General features: G+C 47.5%; 1 protein-coding gene across 5 annotated transcripts in view; it reads left to right on the forward strand.

Moving 5' to 3' along the window:
- The first annotated feature begins 534 nt into the window (after positions 1 to 534).
- GNG7 (G protein subunit gamma 7) overlaps positions 535 to 13,723 on the forward strand; it is a 78,986-nt gene continuing 65,797 nt past the window's right edge. For 3 of the 5 annotated variants that reach the window (XM_042794441.1, XM_042794443.1, XM_042794445.1), the window contains exon 1: positions 538 to 666. The gene's annotated coding sequence lies outside the window, so the exon portion shown is untranslated. Of the gene's footprint in view, positions 667 to 785; positions 811 to 13,723 lie in introns of those variants that run through there. The other 2 variants (XM_042794446.1, XM_042794442.1) reach the window with 2 other exon arrangements.

Consider the following 13,723-nt stretch of genomic DNA (forward strand, 5'->3'; position numbering starts at 1 on the left):
TGCCTGTCAAGCATCACCCCAACCTCGTGTGTCGTCCTCCCCCCCGGGGCCGAGCAGCACCCTGAGTTTTTGGGGGTGTCCCGGGGACTGGAAGGGGCACGGCCAGGCTGCACCGAGGGGCAGGGAGGGAGTGGGACATCCCAGAACGGGGGTCCCGGGGGGCCCTGTGGGGTTCGGGGGAGCTTGGAGGGGTCCACGGGGTCCGTGAATCCGTCCCGGGGCTGCAACGATTTCTGGGGCGTCGCGGCCGCGGCTCCACGTGCCGCTGCAGCGCCCCGCGCCCTTCCCCCGCGGCGAACCGCTCATTAATATTAACATATATTTACATAGGGCCCCGCCCTTTCCCGCGCCCCGCGCGCTGATTGGCTGCTCCCCCCGCCGCTCCGCAGCCGGCCTCGCCCTCCTTCCGCGCCGCCGTCGCAACCGAACCTGGCGGCTGCACCCCAAGCCCCGCCTTCCCCCGCCGGTCCGCCCACCCCCCTCCCCCGCCCGATGCCCGGCGGCACCCATTGGTAGGCGGAGCTGCCAGTCGGGGTGGCGGGGTGGGGTCAGCTCTGCCCGCGCCCGGCCGGGGCTGGGCAGCAGGGTGCGTTGCGCGGCGGTGCTGGTGTCTGAGGCGGCGGCTCAGCTCCTCCGCCCCTCGGTGCCCTGGCCCCGCCGAAACCGGTGAGGAGCCGCCCGCGCCGCGGGGACCGGGAAGGGGGGGGGCACACACGGTGGCTTCTGGCGAGTGGGCGGGGACGGCCGGTGCAGGCCGCGGCCTGGCGGAGCCCCCCCGGGCCGGCCCGGGGCCCGCTGCGGCCCGGCTGGGTGAGGGGCGCTCGGGGAAGGGTCGTGAGGGGGCCCCGAGCAAGGCGAGAGGGGCGGTGGGGCCGAGAGGGGGGTTAGTGGGGATGGCGGGGTGAGGGCCCTGAGGGCGCGGGGGGTGGGTCCTGGGGCTGCAGGTGAAGGAGGTGGGGGGGGGGGGGGGCTGGGGAGGGGTCTGTGGGGGTGCTGGGGCTTTGCGGGTTTGGGGCTGGAGGGGTTGGGAGGCTCTGGGGGTGTTGGGAGTCCTGTGGGGTGTGATGGGGTCAGGAGGATGCTGGGGTCCTGGGGTACAGGGCTGGGGGAAGGAGAACCCCTGGGCGGGACGGGGGGGGTGGGTTGGGGTGGGGGTCAAGAAGGGCCCTGGGGGTGCTGGAGCTCATGGTAGAGCGGGGAAGGGCAGGGATGAGCAGATGGGAGAGTGACTGATGAGGGTCACGGAGCGCTGGTGGGACGGAGGGGTGTAATTTCTGCATGAGGCCCCCGGTGAGGAGGCGATTTGGGGGTCTGTTTGGGGGTGGATGCAGAGAGGGGCTGTGCTATGTTGTGGTGGGGGACCCCAAGGTCTTTGGGCGAGCTGCCACGGGAGGGTGTCGGGTGGAGGTGGGGGGCAGCGGGGCGTGCGGCTGGACTGGGGTGGCGAGGGGCGTCTCCAGATTTTGGGTGCACAAGGCGGGAGGGGGCAGTTGTAATCGATGAGACACACGGTTCAGCCCCAGCTTGCTTTGGAAGTTGAGTGACTTAACAAGGAACAGGTCTAGACCCTCTTTTGGGGTATAAAAGGAGGCTGGGAAGCTTGTCAGAAGGTCTAATATCACAGAATCTACTTGTTTTTTTCAGTGCGTGAGTTAAGGGTGGGTTGGTGTAGGGAAGTTGCGGAGGGAAGGGGAAAATAGCTGGAGGAGTTGATGGCTGGTGAAGGACAGTAATGGTAGCCTGCCTGTTCGGGGCAGTACTTTGGAGGCATTAGTGAATTGTAGTGCACAGGTTATATAAAGGAGGGGTAGCTGCAGTATCTGGATTTTCTGTATTATTGAGGTAGAGCAGAGTAGAGGAGATAAGTGGGTGCCGCAGACAAAGAAATCTATCTCATTTCCAAATGGAAGTGTGGAATGAAAAGGCGGGTGTCCTTTAGGGTGTTACGGAAGGGAAGTGTACGCGGTGTAGGTGAGCAGGGACTGGAAGGTGTCACTGTGCCTGGTTCGGGAGCTGGGTACCTGATCTCTGCAGCTCATTTTCCTCAACAGTGCTGGAGCAGGTGAATGTGATTTACTGGACCATCGCCATCAGGTGTGGCTTTAAATAAAACCCAGATGGACTGTGATAGAGGTTCTGCTTGAAGATATGTTCTCCGTTACTGGTTGTAAATGAGGCAGGAGGTTATTGTGGCTTTGAAGGTGTTGAATTATCTTTAATGGGGTTTGGGTTTTTTTGAGGAAAACTGACAACCTTCATGTTTGTTTGTAGCTGTGGGCTTCTTGTAGAACTGACCCAGACAAGTACAACTGTGGTGATTACTACCAGGAGAAAAGCTGGTTTGTGGTAGACCACAGAAGTCAGTAACTTGATATTCAGTCTGAGTCTGTAAGTAAACTTGAGGCCTTTTAGGTAATTACTTGGTTTTCTTAACGTACTGCTTTTCAGAGACTCCTTGCTTCTCAAGCACGTAGTACTGAAGTCATACCTTCATCCTTTGGAGGTTTTGCCTGTCTTTTCTGCTGTGTGGGACATGCCGTTGTGTGCAGGCAGATGAGCTGATCGCTGCTGGTTTGGGTTCCAACTCAGCTGCATGATCATAAAGCAAATGCACGGGAGTTCTGTGACTACGTAGCACCACTTATCATACTCTGGTTATAGCCAGTATAGGGGAAAACGCACCAAAAAAGCTGGATCAATATGTTTAAATAGAGCTTATTGTCTGAGAGGTTTTCTTCTGCCATCTGTAGCTGTGAAACAAATGGAAATAGCTCTTTTGTGTGGCTGGAGTATTGTTGTGGATTTTAATGATTTTCACAGGAGGCACATTTCAACATACCTACCAGTTTTTCTTCTGTATCCATCTTATCCCTGGGTATAGTATTTAACTGGTATTACTTTGGTTAATTAATGCTTTTTGACATCGAGAGTTATCTTAGGAAGTCATTATCCCTCTTTGAAGGTAGGGGAATGGCAGCACACCCGGAGACTGACTTCTCTTGGTTCAAACAGGCAAGAAGAATAATTCAGTGGCCGGGAGAGGAGTGTGTGACTCGGGAGACTTAGGTTTGTCCTCTGCTCATCACACTTCCCCTGTGGCTGGCCCAACTTCTGCCTTCCTGCCTTATTTCCTTATCTGCAAAATGGAGATAACTGCTCTGCCCTACCTCGTTCGCTGGGAGGTTGTTGTGCCCTGAAGTTCGTTAGCATAACGAGGCGAGTGCCTGGCTCCCGGATCTGCAGTCCTGCTGCTTGTCCCTGGACGTGGCTCCAGAGGAACTAGACAATCTGCCCTTCGGAAAACACCGATTGTTAGTGCTGGTAACTGCTGCTCCCTGCTGCCTTGGGTGTGAGTAAGGCAGTAGAAGTTGTCGCTGTCAGTGACGGAGAATCGTGGCTCTCCCTGCCAGAAGTCGTCGCAGCGGTTAGTGTGCGGAGCCGTGGGGCTGGCTGAGCGCCAGCGCTGAACTAATTGCCCTTAGAATGGTCTGTTTTGTGTAGGGCTTGAAGTAGCCGCTTGTCCACTTGCCAGCGGCTGGGGGAAGTTTTCTTTGACGTCTTCAGGAGGAGGTGGTGAAAGGCAGAGTTCCAACCGTCACTTAAAAAAAAATCACCTTCTTGCCCTTTTGGCTGTGAAGATTAACTCTGGTTGGAAAGATGGGATGGTTTGGTTGTTTTGGGTTTGTAGATCCCCAACGCAGCTCTGAACTCGGAAGAGTTTGCTTGCTGCTCTTCCAAACGCTGCGGGCAGCCACGAAGCCGGCGAGAGGGGTGGCAATCCTGCTGGGCTGCAAGGAAGGCCGTGGGTGGGTGACCCCAAAATGATGGCTGCATAAAAAGCAGGGTAAAAGGCTGTAATTGTTTGGGGATTCTTGCATGGGGAGGGTAAAGTGAGAGGAAAAAGGAGTTTATAAAATACTGCATCTCTACCAACGTCATGGTGGGTGTGGGTTGAAGTGAGGCACCCGGTGTGGCAGCGGCGCTGGCTTGCTGGGGTGGCTGGTAGACCCAGTGCTGGTTTCCCTGCCTTTACAAGAAGTCAAAGGAACTGTGAGATGCAAAGATTTAACAGTTGAACTTTGAGGTGGAAAGCTCTCTATAAATTGCTCAAATATCACTCAAATTATTTAATTGGTTTAGACACTGACCAGACATCTTTCAGTGGGAGTCTGTGCATGTAGCAAGTTTCAGAATTTCCCTCTTGGAGCACCTCCAACTTTTTTGGACGGTGTGTGTCTGTTACTTCTTCTCTCCTGTTGCCAGATAATGTGATATATTATCTTTCTCTCTTATGGGTTTCCTAGCTTGATGTGCGGAATGTCAGAAAAAATTAAATTGGTAAGGGAACAAAACTAAAAGAAAATGTAAATCCCGTTTCCCTCCTGCTGTGTGGTCTGACCATCATCGCAATAAGGACAAATCAGCAAAGCCAGAGAGAAGTTTTTTCTTCTTAAAATTAGTTTGTCTTAGATTTACCCACTTAGTTTGTATTTTAAAATAAATTGCTGGGACTTATAGAGTACAGAGAACTGGAAAAGCCAGACCTTGCTTTTGGGTACCAGCTGGAAGCACCTGGTTTTGGCAGCCTTGTGCGTGTGGAAGCAATGGGCAGTTTGCTTCAGACGGCTCCATCCCTCGGCGTTGGCTCCAGCCGTACAGATCTTACTGCCATCACGTGTAGAGTCCCCTGTTATCATCTGATCGCTTCTGCTTCGTTCTGCGAAAAGGCCCTTTATTAAAATACCAGAACAAATAGGCCATTGTGCAACACAACCACGTTTTCATTTTAAATGCTGTTTCTGAAAGTGAAAGTTGCTCACAACAGTCTCAAGTTTCTCACACGTAAATTTTCTCTCCGGCGAACCCATCAATTTGATAAACACTTTTTAAAATGTTTGCTGTGTTGCGCAATTGTGCTGACTGCTTTCGTCCTTCCTGCTGCTGCTCCTCCAAAATACCCGAAAAGCCATTGAACTAACTTAAAAAAACAACTAAAAGTGGTCGTGACATCAAATTTGTTTGAAAAGGCTGAATGGAGTGATCCGCAGTTAATTCTTGATGCTGGTGGTGCTGAGCGCAAGCGGCGGTTCTGCGAGAGGAGCAGTTCTTCAGCTGAAGTATGTTTAATCTTTGTTTCAAGGGGCGTAGGAGCTGGATTTTTCCTGGGAATGAGTTATGAATTCAGCTGATATTTCAAACTCAAACATGCTTGAAATCTCCAGTAGTTTTAGATTAGGTTTTTGTTAAATGGGTGGGTAGGGATTGGCTGTGACGTTAAAATAAAAAAAAAAAAAAAAAAAGGAGGAAATTCAGGCACACTGTTAACGCTGAGACACAAAACAGGAAATTTAGTTAAGAATTATGCTTTTTTATAATTTACTGGATGTTTTTCCTCCTTCCTTCTAACAGACAAGAAGCTTTAAAGTATTCCAGCCTGTGTTGGTTCTGTATAACTGAAAATGTTTCCAAATCTGCAGTTAAAAGACTTATTTTTATTTTAATGGACTTCTAAGAAGCTGTAAAAGCTGAGAAACCTCAGTAACTCCTGCTTTGTTTTATTTTCATTCTACAAAAAGGGGAGTGGGGGGAAAACAGCTAGAAAACAGACCATGTAAGAGTAATTTTTAAAATGCCTCACTCCTAATGTGACCGTCCGAGTAGCAGAACGGGATCTGGCCCAAGGCCAGCGTTAGTGCTGGGGCCTGGGATGGTGGAAGGATGTTCCCCGGGCCTGCTCGGGTGGTGGTATGGAGGTGACAGCCTCCTCTCACAGCTCCGGGGAGCAGCCAGCGACTGAGATTGATGTCCTGCTAATGTTCTCCAAAAGCTTTTCTTTTTTATTGTTATTAACTTAGCCACTTCAGAAAAAATAAATCTGTTTTTAAATATATAGAATAGTTTGGGGTTTTCTGAGCCCTGAAGGCTTTTTGTCCATTTCTGCCTCATCTGCTCTTAGAAAAATGCACAAGCTCTAAATATTTCTCATGTGTTTTAACCCTTGCAGCTTGTCCTCAGAATTTTCTGCTGCAGTTCTGAAACTACAGAAGAATTTCTGTAGACATACTGCAGAAAGTGCTTTTAAGAGGTTATTCCTGCTGTAGTCATGGTTATTCTCAGTTCCTCCAGTCTTAAGGGTGACTTCTTTTTTTTTTTTTTTTTTTTTGCTGGCAAAGGATCAGTGTTTATGCTTAATAAATCATGACGTATCACAGCTTCTCTTTTCAGTTACTCACTGTGAATTATGGTACAATTCCCAAATACAAATGTTGTGAGTTTGATGTTACTATGCAACTTTTCTGTTGGGGGGGGCATAAAGAGGTCTGGGAGCCTCTTTTCCTTTTTTTTTTAAGAAAGAGCCTTAGTTAAGGCCAAGAAATATGACCTTTTTGCTTCTAACTTGGGAACTGTGTTGATAGGTATAATCTTACCAGTGGATGCTCTTCTGGCTGGTGTGGGATTGAAGCGTGTGTGCAGCGGTGCTGGGTGTCTGAGCGAGTAGCTCCGGGTAATGTGTTTCCAATGATTAAAAGGATCTGGCATCGTTTTCCAGGAGCATCACACTCATTGTGTCTTGGGCAAAATGTTGGGAAACCATTTTTCCTGTAACCCACGAGCGTTGTGAGCGCCTGTGGTGACATCCGACGGAAGCTTGTGTTGCGCTAGTGTCAGTCAGGTTTAATTGCAGCTAATCCCAATTAGACATTGTTGTCATTCCTGTCGCTGAATCGCGTGTGGAGTTATGCTGTTGATCTTGACCCTTTGGCCTCCATCCATGTAAGATACTGACTGGTAAATCATGAAACAAAAGTGGTGCTGATCATCTGGAAGGATCTAAAATTCGCTTTTGCAAAGTACATGGTAAAGCTAGTAAACGGAACATGCCTCCTGCTAGCAGCACATTTTCTGCTTAAGTACCAGAACTGTAGCTTAGAAATGGGGAAATAAATATTCAGTAAGTTATATTCTTTATATGAGATTTTTGAAGGTACTGGTTTTGAAAAGCAAGGAAGGATGAGAAGAATGTACTAAAATAAAGAAATATTATCTAGCAGTTGAGAGTGGGTTGGTGTCTGGTAAGACTAAGAATGGAATGAAGTTTGGAGACAAAACTGCAAGACTGGAAATTCAAGTGTTGATGGTCTTTAAACTGTATTTTTTCATGTGGTCAGGGAATCACTAAGCTTAATTTTGTTGGTTTGGTTTGTGGGTTTCTTGAGTGTTGGTAAAGAAGGAACATGGGAAACGTATAAGCAAAGAGGACCCTTCACCTTGTGCTCTAGTCGCTGTCTTGGGTCAGGTGAAGGTAACTGCAGGTAGGACGGGATTAGATGCTGGTCAGTAAAATGATTTACTGTTTTGGGTTTTTTTTTTGCTACAGATAGGACCTGGAGATTGTTTTGAGGTAAATGTGACTGTACGAAAAGCTCTCAAAAAGGAATGATAAAGTACTTGGAAATAAACTAACCTCTCACCACATCCTTCTCTTCTAATTTATAACCCCATGCTGCCTTGCCTACAAATATTTCCAGAACCGTTTGTTTTTCAGAATACAGGGGTCTGTCCCTCAGCAGACCTGTACGTGCTGTCAGTTTGGATCAGGTGTGTTTAAGGTGAGGTGGGACTGCAGCACTCCAGTCTTCTGGGAAACAAACTGATGGTTCAGACATACTCCGTAGACATTCAGGCACAGCCAGCAGTGTGAACACCGGTATCTTTTTCTCTCTCAAGTTTCTCCTGCAGCCAGTTTTACTAAGTTGAGTTTGGCTCCTAGCGCTCCAGTATCCATCTGAAAGAGCCGCTTCAGGCTGTACTGTGTGTTCCCTGCTCGTTTGAATGAATTTGTGTTTCCTGGTGCCGTGATGCTGGTGGTGTTGGGAAGCGAGCTATAGAAAGCATGTCCCCAGGAAGAGCTGCGGGAGCAACGGGTGGCTTTCTGTAATTCCATTTTGGTGAGTCTGTAGTCTATTCTGTGCTTGTTAAAGCGTAAATCCCACCCTATGCTCTGAGGGGGGCTTACTGCAAATATTTTTCTGGGAAAGGCAACAAAATCTCATGTTTTCTGCTGATTTACACTGCAGAGGTGCAATGCCAAATTAATTTGTTAGTGCTCAAATATATGGTGCTATGGTCCCTTGTAGAAACTTGTCGAGCATAGAGCATTTGCTTTAAAGACTGATCAATTAGTGCACATGATAAATAGCAGATACACTTTGTAAAGACATCGACAGAAATATATGCAGCTTTTTAAACATAGGACACTGGGGTGAAAAAAGGATTTCACATTTGTTAGCATAGATATAACAGGAGCTGTTGCAAGTGACAGCAGTAGCTCTGTGCTCGCAGCATACCAATGCAGATGGGAACTGGTTGGTTGCCAGATATTAGTCATGGCGCACACCTACTTTGGAAGAGTAGCCTGTGGGTTTAGAGAAGTAATTATTTTCTAACAGCCCTGTGGGGCACAAGCAATTCAGCTTACGGAGGACAAGGAAGGGCTTGCTCCAGAATGTTAGTTAAAAAATTGTGTGCATATGAGCTGCAGCTGGTGACGACTTGACTGGAATTTAATTTGTCCAGGCATTGTTCATTACAGGCATCGTGGAGGACACAAGCTTCTGAAGGCTGAAACAATTGCTGACCTGCTACAGCTTTTGTGGCTAATTGCAATGGAAGTGGGATCACGAGAGCCGCGGTGGGCAGCCTTTCAGCTGGTGCAGGGAAGAAGCTGAACCGCTCTGATTTCAGACCTTCTGGTTGATCGCCCGCCTTAGCCCTTCATCTTGCAGAGCTGGCTGCTCGCAGCAATTAAAGGTGCCCTGTGTTAGGGACCTCCGGGTGAGCGACCGAGAACAGCCCCAGCCAAACTGCAGTGCTTGCACGGGTCAATATTAAGCTTGAAGTCAGCGCTTCTGACTGATCGCAAAATTCTTCTTTCTCTGATTGCTAATTAGATGGTTAACATTCTTTGCCTTATTATCCCACCCTCAGCTTTTCTTTCTGGGGATCTAGGTTGACACTTTCTAGAGGCTCCTAAGGAGCAGTTAACTCTTACATCTCTTCAGTCTAAAAACAACCTGCTCTTTTGGTGCATGTTTGTGAAAAGTATTTGTGGTGCCTATGTGTGAAAAACAAAATTATATGCTCTAGATTTAACACTTTTGTTAGGAGTACATATGATATTGACTCGATGCTACATGACATTTTTCTACTTCTTTCTGGTTTATGGGTATTTCTGGGGACAATTCCAGGATAGATTAGCTGTAGCTGTGACTGCTGAAGGACCACATTGCTGGACTGTTGCCAGAAGGCAAGGTTCTTGTCAGGATAGAGGGAATGGATGCTTTCCTACTTGCTGGTGAAGAATATCTTTGTGATAGTCTAGGGAAGACTTTTGCCCATTCCAGCAGGGCAGCAAGTGGGCTACAGGGCAGTGACTAATTTCATTTTAATAGTCTCAGTAGCTCCATGGGTTATGTAGAAGAAAAGCCCATTAATGCAAGTCGACCCTGGCTTTGCTGGAGAGGTTTCTTCATCCTCTTGCAAAATTTAAAAATCCATGATTTGTATTTTTTAAAAAGTGTGAAAAATGCTGTTCTTGTGTTATCTGGAAATAGTTCTCACCTTTGGAATAATGCTGTTCGGCAGCGCTGGAGAGGCACAGTGCTCAAAATAGCAGCAGCTGCCATAGGCCAGGATGGAGCGGAGTCGACTGAGTTGTGTTGTCAGTCATGGGAACATAAATCCAATTCCACCTGCAGATGAGCATTCCCGAAATAGAAGAGGGTTGTCAACTAACAGAGGAGATGTATTGTGTGCATCTCTCTGGTGCACTGTTACTGCGCTCCCTCTGTACTGCACTAAGAAAAAAAAAAAAAAAGTTGCTGTGGTTTAGGTGTAGCTGGAGAGAGTAACCACTTCCTACTCTCTTCAGTAAATAACAGCTGGGAGAGGTTGTTTGGCTAATAACTGCATACGCTGTTATTTTGTAGGTAAAATACAATCTGTCTGCAGCAAACCACCCTGATGAAGTGTGCTGCTCCCTAATTTTCAGAGGAGAGTTCTGCTAGCCTGGGGAAGATGAGAATGTCTCCAGGGTGCAGAAAAGCACTTGGGGGAGGTTGGTGGAGGGGCAGGAAATCTTGTTTGAGGCTTAACAAAGCTAACTGCTAGTGGCCTAGGATATTCCTTAACACCCTGAGCCGAGGGAGAGGCCACAGGCTGGCAGGAGGGTTGCTGCTGCTGGTCGTAATAAAGTTCAGCTGTTCTGAATTTTTAGCAGTGGGGATCCTGGTGAGTGCTCCTGAGGCATTTCAGGTTCAAAGTTCTGTGCACAGGTGTTTTTCCTGTAGTTCGAGAAGCCAAAGAGTCCCTGGTGCAGCTGCTTTGCTTTTAAGAACTTCCTAAACCTGTTAGCTTTCTGCATTTAACCATTTTTCCTTGATTTAATCATGTCATCCTTGAAACTGTTGTCCCCTGCATAAATAAAGCCTTCCTCTTTCATATTTTCCATGTGCAGACTGCTGTGATACGCTGTAATTAAGGGTTCAAATTCCCATGATTGTATCGAGGTAACCCGCGTGCTGCTGCCCCCGGATCGGGGTTTGGACCTCCAGGCAGTGCAATGCGGCTGGCTTCTCTTGAGAAGTTGTCCAAATGCTACGTGAATTTTTTTAAGTGCATACAAGGTAAAAATGAATCAAATGCAGTATTTTTTTTCATTACTGCAAAAAGGGCTCTGTGCTGGCTCAGTGTTTCTCTCCATCTTTCTCTAGTTGGCTGCTTGCTTGCTGTGAATGGTATCACACTGTAAATTCCTGTTCCTCCAAACCCAAGAAATGAGAAACCTGCTGGCTTGACCTGTAGCCTTATGCTAATTAAAAATAAAATATAACAGCTGGGTGGGAAGAAGTATGGTCTTGGACACTGTCCGCTTAATCCTGTAACAGCATTTGAGAGGCATTTGTCCACATCATTTGTACTACTGCTGCTTATTGTTGGCTGATACTTGAGCTTGCTTGCAGGTTGCATCTGATCAGGAGGATTTCCAAGTGCTGGTAGCACTGGGCAACCATAAACTGTAGAATTCTTAAAACATATTTTTTTTACATTTTTAAATACTAGACGCTTCACCCTGGGCCGTGCATAATTATGTAGATCAAACATAAGTGAGATTATTAAAGTAAAAAGCCATTTTCACTAGCAGTGTTTAATTTTATCTAAGAAAAATAGAGAATGATGAAAGTTGACAGTGCTCTTGCTTCTTATATCTTCTTTCCAGGATAATGCCATTACCTTTATTAGCAACCTAATTTAAAGGGTTATTGTGGAACTAGTTACTGGAGTAGAAAGTTAAGGAGCAGGTGAATCTATTACATGATCTAATACTTGTCTGTAATGCCTGCATGCATTTCCGTTGGACCGTAGGAAATGAGCGTGATAAAGAATGTGGGGAGCAGAGAGCTTGCTGGCAGACTCGTTGCCAAGTTCTCTTTTCAAGGTTTTGCAAGCTGTATAAATGTGTTAGGAAAGAATGGATTCGTAAGTGAGAGCTCATAAATTCCTGACCTCTTTCACCCTTGCACCCAGAGCTGACAAGTACCTCACTGTGAATGTGAATTTGCTTGTTTCTTTTCATGACCAGACTTACAGAAGATTCAGCCCTACTCCATTTATATAAATATTATTGGTTTGCTTTCCTGGCTTGTGTGACACTGAAACAGATCTCATTAAGGAGTGGGCTTTCTGTAGCATTTGAAGACTTTTTCAGTCTTCTACCAATAGTGGTTGCTGCTCCAATCTTACCAGGTTTGTTCATGCAACTCTGACTTTGTTAGCTGGTCCGAGGGGGGAGGACTGTGCTACTGTATGTAGGTCCGAAGAGGAGAGTTGAAATCACATTGCCATAAGTCAGCTTGCCTCTCGGGATGCTGTGGGCTCCCACTGTTGTCTTCTGTATGATGTGACCCACACTTGGTTGTTCCAGTGGTGGAAGGAGCTTCACTCGGCTCCTGCTGGAGTTGGTCTCTCATGGGGGACGCTGGTTTGGATGATCGTTGTTAATCCCAGCGGCTGGGCAACACCTTTGCAACGCGTGCAGCAAGGCTCGTAGGGACCTTGTATATCTGTATGGTTCTGGCTTTGCATTGTGGCTGTGGGTGAGGGGGTGATGTTCCTGGTGGGTACAAAGGTAGTGATGCTCTGCCTCTGGGACAACAGACTTCAAGTACTTCCCAAGTCTCTGCAGATTTTTAAGAGCATCAACATGGTCATAATGAGGCAGTTGAGAATTTTTCAACACCACATTAATAGGGAAGCAAATAATTGCTTCTTAAGAAGCTTTTGATAAAAGATACAAAAAAAAAGGGCAATGTATTATTTGGGTATCTCTTTCTAAATATGTTTTTTTAAAAAGGCCTAGTTCTGTGATGCTTTAAAGCACAGCAAAGCTTTGTTACATCGAGTAGTTTTTCTGTAAATACAGGGCCTGGAGATGAAGAACAACTGGTAAATGGCTCTGTTAAAAACCAGTGAACATACATTTTGTTTTGTGGTGGTGTCTCGTAATCCTAAGTAGTTTTTCTTAATATTTCAGAGTGTGAAGCTGTGTGGTGAAAACATTGCTGTTTTGTTATCCGCTGCTGCGGCTCGGCTGGGCAGGGATGGTGCTGTGCTGTGTCGTGTGGGCTGTTGTCCTTGCGCTCGTGGAAGGACAGAGTCCTGCGGGGTTCTGCGGAGGCATCTTCTGGCAGAGAGCACCACGGTTCCAGCTGGGCACAGGGCCTGGGGTCACTGCGTGATGGGCAGAGCGATGCTTTAGCTTCAGGAACTGAAGACAGATATGGTTGCTGACGTGCTGCTGCCTTTTTCATAGAATCTTTTGGACTTTTTTTTTTTTGCTGTTTTTTTTTTTTTTTTTTTTTTTTTCACTGAAACGCTGAAATTTGTTTAGAACCTTTTTTTGAATGCTAGGTATATTTTAACAGGCTCTTTTGACAGGAGGTGAAGTGATAAAGGTACTCAAAAAGAAAGGTTTAGTGAGGATGATGCAGATGGTACTTCTGATGCAGACTTTCTCCGTGCTCATCCACGGAGTCTGTGTACCTTGGGTAGCAAAGAAAAAGAACAATTTATATCAACTTAAAAGTCTGGGTCAGTTCTGTTTTACTTCATGTACTATCTCATCAGGCTCCAGCTGCAGCAACACCCACTGTGCTCGCTTACAGCTGTGGCTTGGGAGGGGACTCGAGGTGAACACTCCTCCTGGACAGGGGTGCGTGGAAGGAGGGTCTGGGACCCTCGTGCCTGTTTGGCAGCTGTGGGGTTTTGCTTTCAGTGGTTGTCTCTGGATTTTAGCCCAGAGGGTAGGGTTGATATGAAAGGGAACAAATGCTTCTCTGTTCCAGTATGTGGGCTGGCAGATATTGGTGCCTCTTGGGCTGGACTCGAGTGAGTCTAGCGGGTGTCTTAATGCATCAGATTTCTTGGAAGCGTAAGAGGACTTGGCGTTTTGCATGTCATCTTAGTGGTGCCTGTGTCTGTCCGACAGCCAGGTTGGAGCTGTGGCAGCTGACAGTGCTCAGAAGCTGCAGGTAGGAGAGCGGAGCTGATGCCCGGCGGGGCGATGCGATGCAGTGCACGTGCTGTGACTGTGCCCAGAGCCTGCCCATCCCCAGCCGGGCGTGCAGCACGGGACGTCTGGCATCTCCTCCCCAGGGCAGATGTA

The sequence above is a fragment of the Tyto alba genome, unplaced genomic scaffold (genome assembly GCF_018691265.1).
Source record: "Tyto alba isolate M040663 unplaced genomic scaffold, T.alba_DEE_v4.0 Super-Scaffold_20000042, whole genome shotgun sequence".
In the NCBI taxonomy this organism is placed as follows: domain Eukaryota; kingdom Metazoa; phylum Chordata; class Aves; order Strigiformes; family Tytonidae; genus Tyto; species Tyto alba.